Here is a 23,861-nt window from a genome sequence, read left to right as displayed (position 1 = left end):
GTGAATTCTACTAAACATTTAAAGAAGAATTAACACCAGTGCTTCTCAAACTGTTCCAAAAAATTGAAGAGATGTGAACACTCCCAAACTAATTTTACAAGGCCAGCTTTAACCTGACACCAAAACCAGATGAGGACACTATAAGAAAATAAAACCACAAGCTAATATTCTTTTTTTTTTTTTTTTTGTGGTATGCGGGCCTCTCACTGTTGTGGCCTCTCCCATTGTGGAGCACAGGCTCCGGACGTGCAGGCTCAGCAGCCATGGCTAATGGGCCTAGCCGCTCTGCGGCATGTGGGATCTTTCCAGACCGGGGCACGAACCCATGTCCCCTGCATCGGCAGGCGGACTCTCAACCACTGCACCACCAGGGAAGCCCAAGCTAATATTCTTGATGAATATAGATGCAAAAATTCTCAAAAAAAAAATACTAGCAAACTGAATTCAACTGTACATTAAAAGGATCGTACACCACAATCAAGTGGGATTTATCCCTGTGTTGCAAGGATGATTCAACATATGGAAATCAGTAAATATGATACACAACATTAACAAAATGAAGGATAAAAATCATATGATCATTTCAATAGATGCAGAAAAATCATATGACAGAGTTCAATATCCTTACATGATAAAGGCTCTCAACAAATTGGGTATAGAAGGAATATACCTCAACATAATAAAGACTATTTATGACAAACCCATGGTACACATCAAACTCAACAGTTAAAAGCTTATCCACTAATATCAGAAAAAGTCAAGGGTGCCTACACTCACCATTCATATTCAACATAGGACTGTAAGTTTTAGAGTAATCAGACAAGAAAAGGAAATAAAAGGCAACAAAATTGGAAAGAAAAAAATAAAGCTCTCTGTTTCCATATAAGAATTTTTATAAAGAAAACCCTAAAGACTCCTCCAAAAAAACTGTTAGAGTTTATCGATGAATTCAGTAAAGTTGCAAGATACAAAATCAACATACAAAAATCAGTTGTGTGTACATAATAATGAACTATTGAAAAAAAACTTTGCCATGTATAATAGCATCAAAAGGAATAAAATACTTAGAAATAAATTTAACCAAGGAAGTGAAATATCTGTACACTGAAAATTACAAGACATTGATGAAAGAAATTGAAGAGCACACAAATGAATGGAAAAATATTCCATATTCATGGATCAAAAGAATTAATTTTGTTAAATGTCCATATCACACAAGGCCATCTGTAGATGCAATGCAATCCCTATCAAAATTCCAGTGACATATTTCACAGAAATAGAAAAAGCAATCCTAAAATTTGTGTAAAACCACAAAAGACCACAAATAGACAAAGTAATCCTGAGAAAAAAGAACAAACCTGGAGGTATCACACTTCCAGCTTTCCAACTATACTACAAATCTATAGTAATCAAAATGGTATAGTATTGGCATAAAAATAGACCCATAGACCAATGGAACAGAATAGAGAGCCTAGAAATAAGCTCACATATATACAATCAACTAATATTTGGCAATGGAGCCAAGAAGACTCAATGGGGAATGGATAGTCACTTTAATAAATGATGTTGGGAAAACTGGATAACCACTTGCCAAAGAATGAAATTGGACCCCTTACACCCCTCACAAAAATTAACTCAAAGTGAATTGAAGACTTAACTATAAAAACCATAACTGTAGGGCTTCCCTGGTTGCACAGTGGTTGAGAGTCCGCCTGCCGATGCAGGGGACGTGGGTTCGTGCCCAGGTCCGGGAGGATCCCACATGCCGTGGAGCGGCTTGGCCCGTGAGACATGGCCGCTGAGCCTGTGCGTCTGGAGCCTGTGCTCTGCAATGGGAGAGGCCACAACAGTGAGAGGCCCGCGTACAGAAAAAAAAAAACAAAAAAAAAAACCCATAACTGTAAAGCAACTAGAAGGAAACATAGGGGAAAAGTTTCTTGATTGGTCGCAGCAAAGATTTTTTGGATGTGACACCAAAAGTGCAAGCAACACAAGCAAAAATAAACTAGTAGGAATATATCAAGCTAAAAAGCTTCCACACAGCAAAAGAAACAATGAACAAAATGAAAAGGCATCTTATGGAATGGGAGAAATATTTGCAAACCATATTTCAGATAAGAGGTTAATATCCAAAATATATGAGGAACTCATACACCTCCATAGGAACAAACCCAAGAATCCAATTAAAATATAGGCAAAGGACTTGAACACTCTTCCAAAGAAGACATACAATTGGCCAATAGGTACATGAAAATGTGCTGGAATCACTAATTGTAGAAATGCAAGTCAAACCACAATGAGATATTACCTCACACCTATTATCAAATCAAAAAGACAAGAGACAACAAGTGTTGATGAGGCTATGGAGAAAAAGGGAATGGCTTTTTGTTGGTGGGGATGCAAATTGGTACAGCCACTGTGGAAAACAGTATGGAGGTTCCTCAAACAATTAAAAATGGAACTACTATTGGATTCAGTACTCCCACTTTTGGGTATATATCCCAAGGAATTAAAAACACTGTCTTTTTTTGTTTTCTGAAGTACAGTTCATTTACAGTGTTGTGTTAGATTCAGGTGTACAACAAAGTAATTCAGTGTTATATATATATATATATATTATATATATATATATATATATAATATATATATATATATACATACATATTTTTTTACAGATTCTTTTTCATTATAGGTTATTACAAGATATTGAATATGGTTCCCTGTGCTATACAGTAGGTCCTTGTTGTTTATCTGTTTTATATATAGTAGTGTGTATCTCTTAATCCCAAACATCTCATTCCCCCACCACCTTCCTTTTTGGTAACCATAAACTTGTTTTCTATGTCTGTGAGTCTATTTCTGTATTGTAAATAAGTTCATTTGTATCTTTTTTGTTTTTTTTTAGATTCCACATATAAGCAATATCATATGATATTTGTCTTCCTCTGTCTGACTTACTTCACTTAGTATGATGATATCTAGGTCCATCCATGTTGCTGCAAATGGCATTATTTCATTCTTTTTATGGCTGAATAATATTCCATTATATGTACACACACACACATACATACAGAGATTTTGAGCATCTTTTCATGTGCCTGTTGACCATCTGTATGTTTTCTTTGGAGAAATGTCTATTTAGGTCTTCTGCCCATTTTTTTTTTTATTGAGCTATATGAGCTGTTTGTATATCTTGGATATTAATCCCTTGTTGGTTGCATCATTTGCAATATATTTTCCTCCCTTTCTATAGGTTTTTTTCACTTTGTTTATAGTTTCCTTTGCTGTTCAAAAGCTTTTAAGTTTAACTAGGTCCCATCATTTATTTTTGCTTTTGTTTCCATTACTCTAGGAAATGGATCCAAAAAAATATTGCTGCAATTTATGTAAAAGAGTATTTTCCCATGTTTTCCTCTAGGAGTTTTATAGTATCTGGTCTTACATTTACGTCTTTAATCTATTTTGAGTGTGTTTTTGTATATGGTGTTAGAGAATGTTCTAATTTCATTCTATTACATGTACCTATCCAGTTTTCCTAGCACCACTTATTGAAGAGACTGTCTTTGTTGTATATTCTTGCCTCCTTTGTTGCAGATTAATTGACCATAAGTGCATTGGTTTATTTCTGGGCTTTATATCTTGTTCCACTGATATATGTGTCTGTTTCTGTGCCAGTACCATACTGTTTTGATTACTGTAGCTTTGTAGTATAGTCTAAAGTCAGAGAGCATGATTCCTCTCTGATAGCTCCATTCTTCTTTCTCAAGATTGCTTTGGCTATTCGGGGTCTTTTGTGTTTCCATACAAATTGTAAAGTTTTTGTTCTAATTCTGTGAAAAATGTCATTGGTAATTTGAGAGAGATTGCATTGAATCTGTAAAGTGCCTTTGTAGTAAGGTCATTTTAAGAATATTGATTCTTGATTCACATGCCCAGTCTGCAGCCAACCTGGCAAGAGAATCCACCTTGGGCTGAGGGGAGAAGGCCTTCAACCTCTCCCAAAATTTCAGGGACCTCCTTCTCCTCTCCAGTTCACCTCCTCAGTGCTGGCTGCCACTGCCCACTCAGCCCCAGTGAAGTAGACATCCAAGGTCACTGCTCTGACCTAGGACCTGTGGCCATGCAGTAGGCGACCACTCAGCCTTCGCTGAAGAACCACATGGTCACCAGGGTATTGGTGCTCTGACAGGGTGTCAGACCTGAGCTTCTGAGGTGGGAGAACTGAATTTAGGACATTGGACCACCAGAGACCTTGCAGCCCTATGTAATATCAATCGGTGAGAGCTCTCCCAAAGATCTCTGTCTCAATGCTAAGACCCAGCTCCACTCAACGACCAACAAGCTCCAGTGCTTGACACCCCATTCCAAACAACTAGAAAGACAGGAACACAACCCCACCCATTAGCACAGAGGCTACCTAAAATCATAATAAGTTCACAGACACACCAAATCAAACCACTGGTCACAGTCCTACCCAGCAGAAACACAAGATCCAAACTTATCCACTAGAACACAGGCACCAGTCCCCTCCACCAGGAAGCCTACACATCCCACTGAACCAACCTTACCCAATGGGGGCAGACACCAAAAACAACAGGAACTACGAACTTGCAGCCTGTGAAAAGGAGACCCCAAACACAGTAAGTGAAGCAAAATGAGAAGGCAGAGAAACAAGCAGCAGATGAAGGAGCAAGGTAAAAACCCACCAGACCAAAGAAATGAAGAGGAAATAGGCAGTATACCTGAAAAAGAATTCAGAGTAATGTTAGTAAAGAGGAACCAAAATCTTAGAAATAGAATGGAAAAAATACAATAAACATTTAACAAGGACCCAGAAGAACTCAACAGCAAACAAACAATGATGAACAACACAATAAATGAAATTAAAAATTCTCTAGAAGGAATCAATAGCAGAATAACTGAAGCAGAAGAATGGATAAGTGACCTGGAAGATAAAATAGTAGAAATAACTACTGTAGAGAAGAATAAGGAAGAAAGAATGAAAAGAATTGAGGACGGTCTCAGAGACTTCAGGGACAACATTAAACACACCAACATTTGAATTATAGGGGTCCCAGAAGGAGAAGAGAAAAAGAAACAGACTGAAAATATATTTGAAGAGATTATAGTTGAAAACTTCCCTAATATGGGAAAGGAAATAGTCAATAAAGTCCAGGAAACTCAGAGGGTCCCATATAGGAAAAATCCAAGGAGAAACATGTCAAGACATATTAATCAAACTATCAAACATTAAAAACAAAGAAAAAAATAAAAGCAACAGGGGTAAATCAACAAATAACATACAAGGGAACCCCCATAAAGTAAACAGCTGATCTTCCAGCAGAAACTCTGCAAGCCAGAAGGGAGGGGCAGGACACATATAAAGTGATGAAAGTGAAAAACCTAAAATCAAGATGACTCTAGCCAGCAAGGATCTCATTCAGATTCAACTGAGAAATTAAAAGCTTTAGAGACAAGCAAATGTTAAGAGAATTCAGAATCACCAAACCAGATTTACAACAAATGCTAAAGGAACTTCCTTAGGCAGGAAACATGAGAGAAGGAAAAGACCTACAATAACAAACCCAAAACAATTAAGAAAATGGGAATAGGAAAATATATATTGATAATGGCCTTAAATGTAAATGGATTATATGCTCCAACCAAAAGACATAGACTGGCTGAATGGATATAAAAACAAGACCTGTATATATGCTGTCTATAAGAGACCCACTTCAGACCTAGGGACACATACAGACAGAAAGTGAGGGGATGGAAAAAGATACTCCATACAAATGGCAGTCAAAAGAAAGCAGGAGTAGCAATTCTCATATCAGACAAAATAGACTTTAAAATAAAGACTATTAGAAGAGACAAAGAAGGACACTAACTGATGATCAAGGGATCAATCCAAGAAGAGATACAACAATTGTAAATATTTATGCATCCAACATAGGAGCACCTCAATACATAAGGCAAATGCTAACAGCCATAAAAGGGGAAATCGACAGTAATACAATCATAGTAGGGGACTTTAACACCCCACTTTCACCAATGGACAGAACATCCAAAATGAAAATAAATAAGGAAACAGAAGCTTTAAATGATACATTAAACAAGATGGACTTAATTGATATTAGTAGGATATTCCATCCAAAAACAACAGAATACACTTTCTTCTCAAGTGTTCATGGAACATTCTCCAGGACAGATCATGTCTTGGGTCACAAATCAAAGCTTGGTAAATTTAAGAAAATAGAAATCATATCAAGTATCTTTTCTGACCACAATGCTATGAGACTAGGTATCAATTACAGGTAAAAAACTGTAAAAAATACAAAGGAGGCTAAACAATCACTACTAGATAACCGAGACCACTGAAGATATCAAAGATATTAAAGAGGAAATCAAAAAATACCTAGAAACAAATGACAATAAAAACACGACGACCCAATACCCTTGGGATGCAGCAAAAGCAGTTCTAAGAGGGAAGTTTATAGCAATACAGTCCTACCTCAAGAAACAAGAAACATCTCAAATAAACAATCTAACCTTACACATAAAGCAATTAGAGAAAGAAGAACAAAAAACCCCAAAGTTAGTAGAAGGAAAGAAATCATAAAGATCAGATCAGAAATAAATAAAAAAGAAATGAAGGAAACGATAGCAAAGATCAACAAAACTATAAGCTGGTTCTTTGAGAAGATAAACAAAATTGATAAACCATTAGCCAGACTCATCAAGGAAAAAAGGGAAAAGACTCAATCAACAGAATTAGAAATGAAAAAGGAGAAGTAACCACTGACACTGCAGAAATACAAAGGATAATGAGAGATTACTAGAAGCAACTGTATGCCAGTAAAATGGACAACCTGGAAGAAATGCACAAATTCTTAGAAAAACACAATTTTCTGAGACTAAACCAGGAAGAAATAGAAAATTTAAACAGACCAATCACAAGCACTGAAATTGACACTGTGATTAAAAGTCTTCCAGCAAACAAAAGCTCAGGTCCAGGCTTCAGAGGCGAATTCTATCAAACATTTAGAGAAGAGCTACCACCTATCCTTCTCAAACTCTTCCAAAATGTAGCAGAGGGAGGAACACACCCAAATGCATTCTACAAGGCCACCATCACCCTGATTCCCAAACCAGACAAAGGTGCCACAAAAAAAAAGAACACTACAGGCCACTATCACTGATGAACATAGATGCAAAAATCCTCAACAAAATACTAACAAACAGAATCCAACAGCATATTAAAAGGCTCATACACCATTATCAAGTGGGGTGATCTCAGGAATGCAAGGATTTCTCAATATACTCAAGTCAATCAGTGTGATACTCCATCTTAACTAATTGAAGGATAAAAACCATATGATCATCTCAATAGATGCAGAAAAAGCTTTTGACAAAATTCAACACCGATTTATTTTAAAATACCCTCCAGAAAGTAGGCATAGATGGAACTTACCTCAGCATAAAAAAAGGGCATATATGACAAATCCACAGCCAACATTGTTTTCAGTGGTGAAAAACTGAAACCATTTCCTCTAAAATCAGGAACAAGACAAGGTTGCCCACTCCCACCACTGTTATTCAATATAGTTTTGGAAGTTGTAGCCACAGCAATCAGAGAAGAAAAAGAAATAAAATGAATCCAAATTGGAGAAGAAGAAGTAAAACAGTCACTGTTTGCAGATGACTTGATAGTATCCATAGAGAATCCTAAAGATGCTACCAGAAAACTACTAGAGCTAATCAATGAATTTGGTAAAGTTGCAGGATACAAAATTAATGCACAGAAATCTCTTGCATTCCAATACAGTAATGATGAAGAATCTGAAAGAGAAATTACGGAAACCCTCCCATTTACCATTGCAACAAAAAAGAATAAAATACCTAGGAATAAGCCTACATAAGGAGACAAAAACCTGTATGCAGTAAACTATAAGATACTGATTAAAAAAAATAAAGATGATACCAACAGATGGAGTGATATACCATGTTCTTGGATTGGAAGAATCAACACTGTGAAAAGGACTATACCACCCAAAGCAATCTACAAATTCAGTGCAATCTCTATCAAACTACCAATGGCATTTTTCACAGCACTAGGACAAAAATTTCACAATTTGTATGGAAACACAAAGCACCCCAAAGAGCCAAAGTAATCTTGAGAACGAAAAATGGAGCTGGAGGAATCAGGCTCCCTGATTTCAGAGTATACTACAAAGATTCAGCAATCAAGACAGCATAGTACTGGCACAAAAAGAGAAATACAGATCAATGGAACAGGATAGAAAGCCCAGAGATAAACCCATGCACACATGGTCACCTTATCTTTCATAAAGGAGGCAAGAATATGCAATGGAGAAAAGACAACCTCTTCAATAAGTGGTGCTCGGAAATCTGAACAGGTACATGTGAAAGAATGAAATTAGAACACTCCCTAACACCATACACCAAAATAAACTCAAAATGGCTTACAGACTTAAATGTAAGGCCAGACACTATAAAACTCTAAGAGGAAAACATAGGCAGAACAATCTATGACATAAATCACAGCAAGATCCTTTTGACCCACCTCCTAGAGAAATGGAAAGGAAAAAAATAAAAGAGCAAATGGGACCTAATGAAACTTAAAAGCTTTTGCACAGCAAAGGAAACCATAAACTAGATGAAAAGACAACCCACAGAATGGGAGAAAATATTTGCAAATGAATCAACGGACAAAGGATTAATCTCCAAAATATACAAACAGCTCATGCACCTCAATATCAGAAAACAAAAAATGCAATCCAAAAATGAGCAGTTGACCTAAATAGGCATATCTGCAAGAAGACATACAGATTGCCAACGTACAAATGAAAGGATGCTCAACATCACTCATCATTAGAGAAATGCAAATCAAAACTACAATGAGGTATCACCTCACACCAGTCAGAATGGCCATCATCAAAAAATCTACAAACAGTAAATGCTGGAGAGGGTGTGGAGAAAAGGGAACTCCCTTGCACTGTTGGTGGGAATGTAAATTGATACAGCCACTATGGAGAACAGTATGGAGGTTCCTTAAAAAACTAAAAATAGAACTACCATATGACCCAGCAATCCCACTACTGGGCATATACCCCGAGAAAAGCATAATTCAAAAAGAGTCATGTACCACAATGTTCATTGCAGCTCTATTTACAATAGCCAGGACATGGAAGCAACCTAAGTGTCCATTGACAGATGAATGGATATAGAAGATGTGGCACATATATACAATGCAATATTACTCAGCCATGAAAAGAAATGAAATTGAGTTATTTATAGAGAGGTGGATGGTACCTAAAGTGTGTCATACAGAGTGAAGTAAGTCAGAAAGAGAAAAACAAATACTGTATGGTAACACATATATATGGACTCTAAAATAAAAATGGTTCTGAAGAACCTAGGGGCAGGACAGGAATAAAGTCACAGATGTAGAGAATGGACTTGAGGACACAGGTAGGGAGAAGTGTAAGCTGGGATGAAGTGGGAGAGTGGCATTGACATATATACACTACCAAATGTAAAATAGATAGCCAGTGGAAAGCAGCTACATAGCACAGGGAGATCAGCTCGGTGCTTTGTGACCAACTAGAGCGGTGGGATAGGGTGGGTAGGAGGGAGATGCAAGAAGCAGGGGATATGGGGATATATGTATACGTATAGCTGATTCACTTATACAGCAGAAACTAAAACAACATTGGAAAGTGATTATACTGAAGTAAATATGTTAAAAAAAAAGAATATTGATTCTTCCAATCCAAGAACATGGTATACGTTTCTATATGTTTGTGTCATCTTCAGTTTCTTTCATCAGGGTCTTATTGTTTTCAGAGTACAGGTATTTTGCCTCCTTAGGTAGGTTTATTCCTAGGTATTTTATTGTTTTTGATGCGACGGTAAATGGGATTGTTTCCTTATTTCCCTTTCTGATATTTTGTTGTTAATGTATAGAAATGCAGCAGATTTCTGTATATTAGTTTTGTATCTTGAAACTACTAAATCATTGATGATCTCTAGAAGTTTTCTGGTGGTGTCATCACAATTTTCTATGTATAGTATCATGTCATCTGCATACATTGACAGTTTTACTTCTTCCTTTCCAATTTTGATTTCTTTTATTTCTTTCTCTTCTCTGATTGATGTGGTTAGGACTTTCAAATCTTTGTTGAATAAAGGTGATGAGAGTGGGCATCCTTGTCTTGTTCCTGATCTTAGAGGGAATGCTTTCAGCTTTTCATAGTTAAGCATGATGTTAGGTGTGGAGAAAACAGTATCTTGAAAAGATAGTTGTACTTCTATGTTCATTGCAACCTTATTCACAATAGCCAAGACATAGAAGCCACCTAAGTGTATATCAGTGGAATGGAAATATGATGAAGTATTATTGAGCTCTAAGAAAGTAGGAGATCCTGCTGTTTGTGACAACATGGATGGAGCTTGAGGGCATTATGCTATGAACTAAGTTGGACAGAAGAAGACATATACAGTTGCTCTCACTTATATGTGAGATCTAAAAGCGCTGAACTCAGAAGTTGAGAGCAGAATGGTGGTTGTCGGGGACTGAAGGGTTGGGAAAATGGGGAGATATTGCTCAAAGTGTACAAACTTCCAGTTTTTAGATGATAAGTCCTGGAGATCTAATGTGCAGCATGATGGCTATAATTAATAATACTATACTATCTTGAATTTTTCACTACACACACACAAAAAAGGCAATTATGTGAGGGGATGGAGGTTTTAACTAACCTTATTATCATAGTCATTTTGCACTACATATGTGTATCAAATCATTACAGTGTACACATTAAATTTACATATGTTATTTGTCAATAATATCTCAATAAAGCTGAGGAAGAAAAGAGTAAATTGGAAAAAAACACCAAGGAAGATTTATTCTGCAAATGCAATGGAGGTTACTATTAGGAAATATATTAATGTAACATATCAGTAATGGCACAAAGAAAATAAAAGAGACAATTTTAATAGGTAATAATACTAGCTCATGTTTTTGGAATCCTATTGTAAACTATGTTTTAGGTAGTATTTTAAGTGATATATATAATTTATATACAGACCCCATGAGGTAGTCTTTTTATCTTCATATTTTACATGAGAAAAACTGAAACAAAAAGTTTAATAACTTGCTCAAATTCTCACAATTAGTATGTGCAAGAGCTAAGATATAAACCCAGGAAAAACTAGTAATGTTAAAGTACTCTGCTAGATTGCCTCCCAATAAATAACAATAATAATACTATAATGTTTATAATTGGCTAACATTTTTCAAGTGATTACTATGTTCTTGATACTACCATAAGCGCTTTAAATTAACTCATCCTCTCTATAATGATATGATTTAGATATTATTGCTATTATTCCCATTTTACAGATAAGAAAAGTGAGGTAGAGAAAGGTTAAGTAAATTTCTCAAGATCACCCCACTGCTAAGTGGTGAGTTAGGATTTGATCCATGTAATCTGCCTTCATAGCAGATACTATACCACCTCTGAAACACTTTAACATTCATTATTGATAATAAAAGAAAACAATGCAAAACCAACCAATCATCCAAAAACTATGTTTTTAAGCTGAATTAAAGGATTCTCCCTTAAAATTATTTTTTAAACAATTTGTCTAAAATCACATTCTGTATTTTACTTCCTGGAGTTTTTAACACTAACTATATTAACATTAAATTTAGTAACAGGATCTGGTTACATTAAATCAATACAATGTTTCAAACAAGTTTTCTGGAGATATACTATAAAAGATGTGAAAGCTACTCAATGAGAAGAGGAAAGTCATACTGATATATACCTGAGATGAAGTCATGAATTGTGAATTCACAAAAATATAATTATTAATTGGTGATTGCAAAAAAGCTTAAGAAATATGTATTTAACAATAATTGTATTTTACAAAGATTATGAAAATTAAAGGGCTCAAGATTGATGAAAATATGTTAAAACATAAACATTATTTCCATGCTGGTGGTAATAAAAATAAGTTCAACATTCCAGTTATATATAAGTCAAAAACTTAAAAATACTTTAACTCTCTTATCCAACAAATTCCAGAGGAATTTATCCCCAAAACAGTCTGAGATAAGAGCAATTATTTATGCATAAGAATGTCAATTTCAGCATTGTTTATGATAGTAAAATATTAAATACACTTTGAATGTTGAATAGCAGATTATTGGTTTTTAAATTATGCTACTTTCATTTAATGGGCTGTATCCATGTAATAAAGACATACTGACTGATGTTGCACTCCTGTCCCAAATTTCTCCTGTTTCTAATGCCCCCCTCAAATTTATGGCTTTTCATTATATTTGGGTTTGGCCTAATAACACTCTAGAGTAAATAATTTTTTGATAATTTTCTTTTAAATATTCATTTATTTATTATCTTTTTTGGAAAGGAGAAACAAGTCATTGCTTTTACTTATGGAGTGAGATGAAATAGAAACAAGTTAAGCAGGGATGGAAATGGTATTTGTAAAGATAGGGTGAAATAATGAATGTTGAAAGGCCTAATAATTTTGTCTGGTTTATGTTCCCCTAGAGGAGGCACTAAAACAAGAGTTAATATTTAATTTAAGTGGTTTATTTGGGAGATGATCCCAGGAAGCCCCAGAAAAGCAGTGAGGAAGAAAGACAGGGAAGGTAGGTACCCAGTAAAGGGTGCAGTCAAGCTAGTAACTTAATCACAGTGGGGAACTCCAGGAGTCAGTGTAGCATCAGCCAGCCTCAGTTATTCTCTGTCACCTCCAGTGACAAAGGAGCTTGGATATTTATATACCAACTTCTGTTGCTAAGGGCTAGTTAAGGGCTGCTCTTTAGAGGAAAGGGATGTTCGTTTATTCGTTGTCACTTCCAGTCTGCCCTACACAGTGACAGAGGTGGTTCTAGCTCCAGAAAAAGCCCTAAAGTTCTTTGGAAGTATGGCTTGTACCATAATGGTGAGGCCTGGGGGGATATGGTTGGGATTTTGAGTGTCTGATGCACCATCCTAAAAACATCTTTTTAAATAGATGACATCCATAATTTGACAAGCTAGTAATTTTTTAACTATAACTCTATAAGTAGAGTAACAGCAGCAGAATCTCATCAAAATATTTATCTGTTAAGGAGAATTTCAAAAAAGCGTCTTAGCTGGACCTCAACCAAGATGCTTATTTACTGAAGAAATGAAAGAATCTTGCTGTAACTAGTTCATCTATAAATTATTGGTCCTCAGAAACAATTGCTAATACAATTATATCTGCTTGTTAGCAAATCTTCTATTAATAATGGGGAACATGATTTGTTTTAAGATCAGAAGGGACTAGACTTATTTTAATCCTATGAGCCAATCATCCTGCAAACTATATGAGAAATGATGCTGTCAACTTGTAATATACAAACCATAATTTCCCTGCATTGCATGAGAAGAGGGACCCTAAATTTATCATCAATTACTATTGTTATATTCTGACAACCACATGAGAAGATGAATGAACATTTCCATGTTTTATAAGCATTAAAATTCCAAAGCATTTAAAAATTGTTCCAAATGGCTAGATCCTAGCATGGTGTCTGGTACACAGTAGGTACTTAAAAGTAATTTTTTGAAACTCAATTACCATTAGCACCAAACTCTCTGGATTAGATTGATCTATTTTACTTATTCTGCAAATATTGAGTATCTACAACATGTCAGTGCCAATTTAGAATTTTAGCTAGGTGGATGTCTGTGTATTATCTGGCAGAGACAAATAACTTAAATCACTTAGTAATGGTATACAACATATTTAACCATAGGAATGTTCCACAAGCAGAGGAAATCTTCACCCTTATTGTAAATTTTAGAGACTTGTTTGTCTTTCTAAAACTATTCCTGTGTCTATTCAAGCCTCCCTTCCTTTCCATTCCCCTTTATTAGTCCAGCTGTTTAACAGTTTACTTAATAAGAGAATAGCTCACTAAAACTCCTGGGAAATTTACAGAAGATTACAGAGAGAAGCAGTCTCCACATTTCCTGCCTTTCTTCTCAGTAGAACATTGCATTTAATCGATAGATCAGTTTGGGCCCAGTGAGTACTATCATGGTTTCGCTCATTCTTCAGATGTTCTGAAATCTGTAAATTGGTTGGATAATTTCATGCTTGCCAAGGACTCCTAACCCCACTGCCCTGGAAATCATTAAATTCTTTTGCTCACTGGTTGTTTTAAGTTTCAGTTTAGTTATCTCTGAAATTTCGTATCTTCTGTGACAGTATCTGCAAGCTTTATGACTATTTAGCTTGGGAGAAGGGGATACATTTCAGGTAAAGTTAGCAATGGGAGCAAAGCTTGAAACAGCTTGGTAATTTAGAACTGGAAGCAATTCTGCAGGAGCCTCTTTGTAGTGGGATAGGAAGGAGTCTTCACAATAAGGTTCCACAGGGAGGATCAGGTCAAACCAAACAGTTAATACTGCATTCCTCAGTGATGTGGCAGCCTTGAATGAGTCTAAGCAAAATAAAGATTTACAGCTATGAGGAAGATGGACCAGGTCATGGGGGAGCAGTAGTGAAGGTAAGACCCAACTAATGACAGCACTTCCTATGTGCTAAATGCTTATATGACATTGTGCTGAGCCCTTTACATGTATGTGCTATGTCATTTACCCCTAAGAACAACTGTGAGTTAGGTCCTAATATTATCCCCATTTTACAGATGAGGAAATAGATCAGAGAGGTTAAGTAACTCACTCAAGGTTACGTACCTAGTAACTGGCAGAATGGAATTCTTTCAGACTTCATAGTATACACTTTCAATTGCCACACTGTAGTGCATACTTTTATTCTAAAACTCTTATTTTCTGAACTTATTTGAAAACTGTGTTAAAAATTAGATCCCAAACTAAATCCTCTGTGCAGTGCAGGGATCCTCTGTGTATGATATCCTGTAGATAGTCTTTTGTTCTGCTTCAGCACAAATGAAGAGCTCAAATAGAGAGAATGGGTCTCTGATAATTTTCCTCATGTTGAACAACTGAAGTATCTGTCCTGCTCCAAGCTCCACCCTCTGGAGAACATCTGGTTGTATAAATCTTTTTCACATTATAGCTCTTCAGATACTATAATTTCTTCCCTCTCAAGTCTTTATTTTCTTCAACTGAAGTATCCTTAGGTCTCTCAACTGTTTCTCATATATTTTCTAGATAATTAGTCATTCTAGCTTCTTTCTTCTTGATGTATCCAAGTTTGTGAAGTGTAGTACTCAATAACAGATTCACTTTGCTGTACACCTGAAACTAACACAACATTGTAAATAAATTATACCCCAATAAAAATGAAAAAAAGACTGAACTCTGTGTGTCATATATGTTGTATAGAGTAAGATGAAGTACTCTTTTCATCTGAATACTATTTTCTGAAAAAAGAAACTACTACTCTTGCTTAGGCAGTAGTCATGGGCATTAAGACTGGACTCTAGAATCAGAATACTTGCCTTTGGATTTTCATAATGCTCTTTTATAGAAGTTGAGGTAATTTCTTAATCTTTCTAAGCCTCTCCTCATCTGTAAAATGGGGTTAATTTTAATGCCTACCTGGTAACAAACTCATGTAGTTTTTAGGATTAAATGAAATAATATAGATAAGTCTCTTGATGCATTACTATTAGATGGCTTCCCATCTCATGTAGGGTAAAATCCATAATTTTATCATGGTCAATAAAGCCTATGTACAGTTTAGCCTCTATTATCTCTCTAAATTCATCTCTTATGTTCTCTTCGTTGCTCACTCTATTCCAGACACACTGGACTGTGCTGCTCCTTGATTCACAGGGCAAACTTCCACCTTACTCTGGTTCTTGCATTCAGTTATCTGCATGGCTCACTTCCTTACCACCTTTAGATCTTTGCTCAAATATCCCTTTCTCAATGAGGCTTTCCTTGGTCATCATCCTATTTAAAATTGCTAACTACAGCTTCTAATCCCCCCCAACACCCCGTACATCACTTCCTGGCTTGATTTTTCTTCTCATCATGTACCACCAACTCTCACTGATGTATTTAACTTATTTATGTGTTTATTGTTTGTGTCCTTTGTCCCTGACCCTGACAAGGATGTTAGTTTCATAAAGGTAGGACTTTTTTGTCTGTATTCTTCACTGTTGTACCCCTGGAGCTCAAAACAGCAGCTAGCATGTTATTTATATTCAGTAAATCTGTACTAGTGGACTCGGGACTATGACCTTTTTCTTTAAGTTTTTTAAAAAATAAATTTTTTTATTTATTTTATTTATTTTTGGCTGTGCTTGATCTTCATTGCTATGCATGGGCTTTCTCTAGTTGCAGTGAGCAGGAGCTACTCTTTGTTGTGGTGTGCGGGCTTCTCATTGCAGTGGCTTCTCTTGTTGTGGAGCATGGGTGCTAAGCGTGCGGACTTCAGTAGTCGTGGCTCGTGCCCTCAGTAGTTGTGGCTCATCGGCTCTAGAGCTCAGAGTCAGTAGTTGTGGTGCACAGGCTCAGTTGCTCCGTGGCATGTGGGATCTTTCCGGACTAGGGCTCAAACCTGTGTCCCCTGCATTGGCAGGTGGATTCTTAACCACTGTGCCACCAAGGAAGCCCCGGGACTATGATTTTAACAGATTTATTAACAACAAGGTTTTATTCAGTCACATGTATTGCTTCCCATAGGATTCATCTAGTGCTTAAGTTTAAATGAGTCAAGATCCAGTCTCTGTTGAGTTGTCATTTGGGTGGAAAGCTCTTGGAAAACTCCACAGAATTGTACAAAAATGTATAGATTTTTCTCAGGCCTCTTTGATGTCTTCTTCATTCCTGGCATATCTGGCAGGGGTGGGGATGTTTTGATTCTTAAATTGAAGATCATTTTTACCTGTTGTTGTCATGGTCTTAGTGTATTGAGCTGAAGATCTCCTTTAACTTGAGTCTTCAGTCAGATCTTTCGTCTCTTCAATCGGTATTAATTTTTTAGTCAAACAAAAGCAAATTCAGATTTCTCCATTAATCTTTACAGACTGTTCACTCTCCTTATACAAGTATGTTTGGCTATGAATTTCCAACCATTTAACAATGGCCGTATACTTAACATCTAAAAGTGTAGGCTGTGGAGACATATAACATTGAGCCAGACTGTCCAGGCTCTACTACGTATTAACTGTGTGACAACTAGGTACAGCATTTCTTTTTGTCTGTGCTTCCTTGTGCCTCAATTTTCTCATCTGTAAAACAAATAATATATACAGAGGAACAGTTAGCAAGCAATAAATGTGCAAAATATGGTGGTGGTTTTATTTAAGTAACCAACATTTCCTTCTAATTAATGTGTTATTAGTCCTTCTTTTGTAACATTTACTAATACAAATCATTATGGTAGATCATTGTAATAATAGTATACTGATAATATAAAGTTTTTATAATATGCTGAAATATTGGAATGGGAAACTCTGGACTTTAGGATGGCATCCAGAATTCTTTTTATGGTATTCCGCACTCTAGCCAGTCTAAATTTGACCCTGTTTCCTCTTGACCCTAAATGTTTTTATGCTTCTTATGTCAGTCACTGCTCTTATAGTTTCATGTCTTGTGATGGCTCTTCCCATATCTGTTTATACAAATTCTATCATGGTAAATCTCAGTTCAGTGCTGTATCTTCTCTGAGGTGTTTTTCTGATCCACCTATGATGATAATCACTTTCCATTTGACATTAAGTAATAACATGGGACTTCTGTGAATTCCATGAAATGGAATAATGTACATCAATAACCCCTACCTTCAACCCCACTGCTTCCTATAACTCATCTCCTACCCTTTTCCCTCTAACTCACTCTCTTCTAACTACTTTAGTTTTCTTTCTGCTCCTTAAACATGCCAGTATCCTTCTGGTTCCAAGATTTTTAACTTTATATTCCCCTTGCCTGGAAGACTTTTGCTTCAGATGTACTTCTGACTTGCCCCTCATTTTACCTGGGGACTTCACTAAATGGTACTTGTCAGACAGGCCTTGTCTGACCACCCTATTAAATAACACCCCTAGCATTGTTTTCAAATTCTTTACCCTGTTTTTTAAAAACGGAATTATTCCCTGATATTGTGCTATATATTAATGCATTTTGTATGTCTATTATCTGTCTCACAAATAGTATGTAAGGTTCAAGAGGATAGGGATATTGTCTGTTCTGTTCATGACTCAATTCTTTTTGAGATGGGCATGTGACACTTAGTAGGTATTCAATAAATATTTTCTGAATGAATGAATAATGAATGAATAAATAGAACTGCCTTTACTGACATAGTTTCCTACTTCCCCACTATCCTGGGAACATTTTAAAATATGATCTGAGTTTGGATTCTCAACCCTTTTATCAGTACCCTTATTAAAACAGAAGTTTAATAAGCAGAAAAATATATATGAAAACTGGTACCAGTGTGTTTAAGTGAAAAATTGAATATAGAAACTGTGATTCCTCATATTATACAAATCCCATTCTGTTGGATATCCTTCTCACCACTCACATAGTTAAAGAGTATAGCAGATACTGTTAATGCTTTTGTCATTGTTATTTCTTTTCTGATAGCCTTCATGTTGGAGAATTGCTCTCAAGCTGCTGGATACCTCTTTCTGCTCCTTTCTCCCAGTGGGGGCAGCTCTTAACCAATGGCTTAAGGTTGTGACTATATAAATACTCCAGCCCTCTGGTCTCCTTAGAACTTTATACATTTTTTTTGCACTGTTTTCAGAGCCCCTCCATGGATTTCAACTAAAGATACCATCTGTCACATTGTGCTAAATACTGTACCCTTGTGTGGCCGCTTTCCTTTTAAGTCCTGCTTTCCTACTCCTCTACAATGTTTTTCTAGGAACACACTTTCTAGTAAATAACTTTCACATAAATTCTATTTTCAGGGTCTACTTCTGTGGAATCCAATCTAAAGCTAAGAGAGGGTGTATCTTTTTGAGTTGGCTTCCCCATTGGCCTGTGCTGTGAATTAGCTAGCTTGGAGCCTTGGCTCTCTCATCTTCCCTGAGAGTTCAGATGTGGCTATCATCTATGGTCCTTCTAGGACCCAGAGGCAACTGGGTATATCCTTGTCTGTGTACTTGCCTCCTTAGATGTTTGAAATCTTCTGTTTTGCCTGTAAACTTAATAGGAGAGAAAAGAAAAAAAAAGAGAAGTGTGTGTGTGTCTGTGTGTGTAGGGGGGAGTAGCAGGCATCTTTTCCTTTTTTCCTGTAATGTACTTCTCTGTGGTACTCTTCCCACCTCCACCCCAGTTCAAAAGTCATTAGAGTTTCTCATCCTTCTGTTCACCTGCTTCTCCCTCCCTCATAATATTTCCTTTGTCATACCATGCCCTTTATTAGTGAAAAGTATTGTCTAAGCTGTCAGCTCTCTAATTCTAGTACAGTATAATTACAACTATGTTAGGCAATTTTTTGTTGTGCATGTCACCTCTGGTTGATTGTGAGGTGCGTTAGGGCAGGGTCCATGTCTTACTGATCTTGTTTTTCCCACAGTGCTCAGCATAACATTTGACATGTGATTAAATGTTTCTTAAACAAATTATAGTGACTAGATTAATATTAAAAGGGCATATATTGAGTAAATTCTTTTCCTAATCTTGCCCTCATCTCCAAAAAGAATAATTATTTTCTTCTTTGAATTTGAGGACTTCTGGTTTGTTTTGTTAATTGCTTGTTGAAAAGTAGGTTTAAATTAATCTGCTTATACTCGGGTACTTGGAATTTTATAGGGTGAAGACTTATTTGTTGAGTGAAGAGGATTCTTTCTGTTTATCTAATGCTAATTACCACCCATCACTGAACTATCTAGAGCCTGAAGATGTATTCATTAAAGAGATTCTGAAGTGAACTTCACTCATGGGGACATCAGGTTAAAAGCCAACTCAGTGAGACTGTGTAACTTATTAGTTTGAAAACAATACGTTTGCACAGTCTGAAGAAAAACAAAGTTTCATCTGCTTTTTACTAAGTAACTTGCTGAAATTGCATTCCTGGAGGTTGTTTAAATTTTTGATTTTTATATGAACAAATGGCAAATCTAGCCATATTTGTCTAATCAAATTTCACATAAAGTGCAGAATAGTGAGTTTTGAAACAGAAACTTAGATAAGAAAAAGAAAAACAGTGATTGGCTATGAGAAAATATGTAGAGGCCATTTTTTAAAACTGAGGAAGCCAACAAGAAGTTGTTAATATTCAGCTATTGCCTTATGAAGAGATGTACAGTCCCTCCTTTAGTTGAATCTGTGCACATTCAACTAACAATTATTTATCAAATATCTACTGAGTAAGGGCCACACTATGCTGACTATTCAAAAGAATTGACGATCCAGTGTCTGGTTCCAGTTAGGAGTTTACAGTCTGGTGGGAAGAAATTACTTGAAGCAATAGTGAACATTATAAGACAGTGTATGGAACATGCTACATTATACTGGCTCTGATTATTATTCCTTTTACTGTCTTAGTTTAGCACCTCATCATCTCTTGCTTTGATTATTGCTATAATATTTAGTGCTAGAAGCATAGTTATTGCTCATTTATTTGTTGTCTGAATGAGTGAATAAATGAATGGCCCAGAATCTAAAGACTATAGAAAATTAGAGGGGAATATGGGATCTGGAGTAGTCAGTAAAGTCTGCCTGTAGAACATATTAATTAGGTTGAAAGCCCATGGGAAACCTAGTAGAAACAAGGCAAACATGATAAGAGAGCTGTGGCTGTCCATCAAAATTCTCAGGACTAGATGACTACAAATAATAAAGCCATAGTTATTTTGGTTTCAGAGCTTTGTCTGAAATGTGAGCTCTTACCTTTATTGTGGTGATCTACAAGGGATACCACAACTGTGGAGTTTTTCTCTGAGGGATGAGGGGTCTGAGTCCTACAATGGGAAGATGAGCCCATGAAATAAATGGCTTCAAAAACCAGTGGGGCTTACATTTAGGAGAGCTGAAGGGCTGTAGGAAACCAAGACTTCACTCTTTAAGGGTCTGCAAAAACTCACGTGTTCTGAGTCCCAGCATAGAGGCAGGAGCTTGCAAGGTGCTGGGGTCAGACCCACTTCCTGATCTTAGAGAGCCTCCTGGAGAGGCAGAAGGCAGCTGGGTCTCCTCCCAGGGGATGAGATGCTGGTGGCAGCCATTTTTGTGATCTTGTTCTACAGGGCTGACACCTGAGCTGGTGGGCATCTTTTTGGAATCTTCCCCTTAGTCTGTTAGTGCCAGAGGCCAGCCCTGCTCACGAGTACACCCACAGCAGTCACTTACTGGGCCACACAGCCAGCTGTGCTGGGGGTCTGCCAGCCCAACAGCATGCCTGCAGCAACCACATGAGGCCAGGGGCCAGCCCCATCTACCATCATGCCCACAGCTTTTGGCTCCACCACAACAAAAGGAAGGATGCAGCCCCATAGGTGACACCCCTGGAACATCTGACTCTGGTGGCCAGAGGGGAGCATGCTGCTGGGCCCCATAGGACATTTACATAAGGTCACTTCTCCAAAACCAGGAGACATAACAGACCTAACTAATACATTACAATAAACACAAAGAATTCAGCAAAATTAAGAGGTAGAGGAATATATTCCAAACAAAATAACAAGACAAAACCTCATAAAAAGATAAATGAAACAAAGATAAACAATCTACCCAATAGAGTTCAAGGTAAGGATCAGAAAGATGCTCACTGAACTTGGGAGAAGAATGGATGAATACAGTGAGAACTTCAATAAAGAGTTAGAAAATATAAAAAATAACCAATCAGAGCTGAAAAATATAACTGAAATAAAAATATATACTAGAGGAAATCAGTGGTAGATTAGATGATACAGAAATATGGAACAGCAATCTGGAAGACAGAATACTAGAAATCACTGAGCCTGAACAGAAAAAAGAATTTTAAAAAATGAGGACAGTTTTATGGACCTCTGGGACAACAACAAGCATACTAACATTTGCATTATAGGGGTCCCAGAAGGAGAAGAGGGAGAGAAAGCAGAGCAGAACTTATATGAAGAAATAATAGCTGAAAACTTTCCTAACATGGGGAAAGAAACAGATACTCAGGTCCAGAAAACACAGAGTCCTAAACAAGAAAAGCCCAAAGAGATTCATACTGAGACACATTATAATTAAAATGGTAAAAAATAAAGAGTGAATCTTAAAAGCAGCAAGGAAAATGCAACTAGTTATGTACAAGGGAAGTCCCATCAACTGACTTTTCAGCAGAAACTTTGCAGGCCAGAAGGGAATGGCATGATATATTCAAAGTACTGAAAGGAAAAAACCTACAACCAAGAATGCTTTACTCAGCCAGGTTATCATTCAGAATTGAAGGAGAGATAGAGTTTCCAAGATAAGCAAAAGCTAAAGCATTTTATCACTCTAAACCAGCCTTATAAGAAACGTTAAAGGTATTTCTCTAAGCAGAGAAGAAAAGGCCACAACTACAAGTAAGATAATTATGAAAAAAGTCTCACTGGTATAGGCAAACATATAGAAAGGTAGTGGATCAACCACTTATAAAGCTAGTAGGAAGGTTAAAAGACAAAAGTAGTATAGCACAATCATCTTTATCTACAATGAGTTGTTAAGGGATACACAATATAAAAAGCTGTAAAATATATTGTCAAAAACAAAAAATGTAGTGAAGGAGAGTAAAAATGTAGGGCTTTTAAAAGGTATTTGAACTTAAATTGATTATTAAGTCAAAATAGGCCTGTATACGTAGGTTGTTATATATGAACTTCATGGAAACTACAAACCAAAAACCTGTAATAGATACACAAAAAGTAAAAAAAAAAAAGGAATTGAATAATGCTAAAGATAGTCATAAAATCACAAGGGAAGAGAGTGAAAGAAGGAAGGGACAGAGAAGAACTGCAAACAACCAGAGGACAGTTAACAAAATGGCAATAAGTACATACCTATCAATAATTACTTTAAATATAAATGGATTAAATGTTCCCATCAAAGGCATAGGATGGCTGAATGGACCAAAAAAAAAAAAAAAAACAAGATCCATATATATGCTGCCTATAAGAGACTCACTTCAGATCCAAAGACATTCACAGACTGAAAGTGAAGGGTGGAAGAAATGTTCCATGCAAATGGAAGCAAAAACAAAGCTGAGGTAGCAATACTTATATCAGACAAAATAAACATTAAAATAAAAACTGTAACAAAGAAGGATGTTACATAATGGTACAGTGATCAGTCCAATGACGGGATGTAAGATCTGTAAATATCTATGCTCCCAACATGAGAGCATATAAATACATAAAGCAAATATTAACAAACATAAAGGGAGAAATTGACAGTAATGCAATAATACATATTCTTTTCAAGTGCACATGGAACATTCTCCAAGATCACATGCTGAGCCACAGAACAAGTCTTAATAACTTTAATAAGATTAGATAAAATCATAACAAGCATCTATTACGACCATAACAATATGATAGTAGAAATCATTTACAAGAAGAAAAATGGAAAAAACACAAAAACAAGGAGGCTGAACAACAATGAATAGGTCAACAAAGAAATTAATGGGGAAATAAAAAATAACCTGAGACAGATGAAAACAAACACAATGTACCAAATCTATGGGACTCAGCAAAAACAGTTCTAAAAGGGAACTTTATAGTGATACAGGCCTACCTCAAGAAACAGGAAAAATCTCAAATAAACAATCTAAGCTTACACCTACTAGAGCTAGAAAAAGAAGAAAAAATAAAAGCCTAAAGTTAGTGGAAGGAAGGAACTAATAAAAATAAGAGTAGAAATAAATGAAATTGAGACTAA

This window comes from Mesoplodon bidens (assembly GCF_964165515.1).
Source record: "Mesoplodon bidens genome assembly, chromosome: 7".
In the NCBI taxonomy this organism is placed as follows: Eukaryota; Metazoa; Chordata; class Mammalia; order Artiodactyla; family Ziphiidae; genus Mesoplodon; species Mesoplodon bidens.
Note: the sequence above shows the minus strand (reverse complement) of the source record.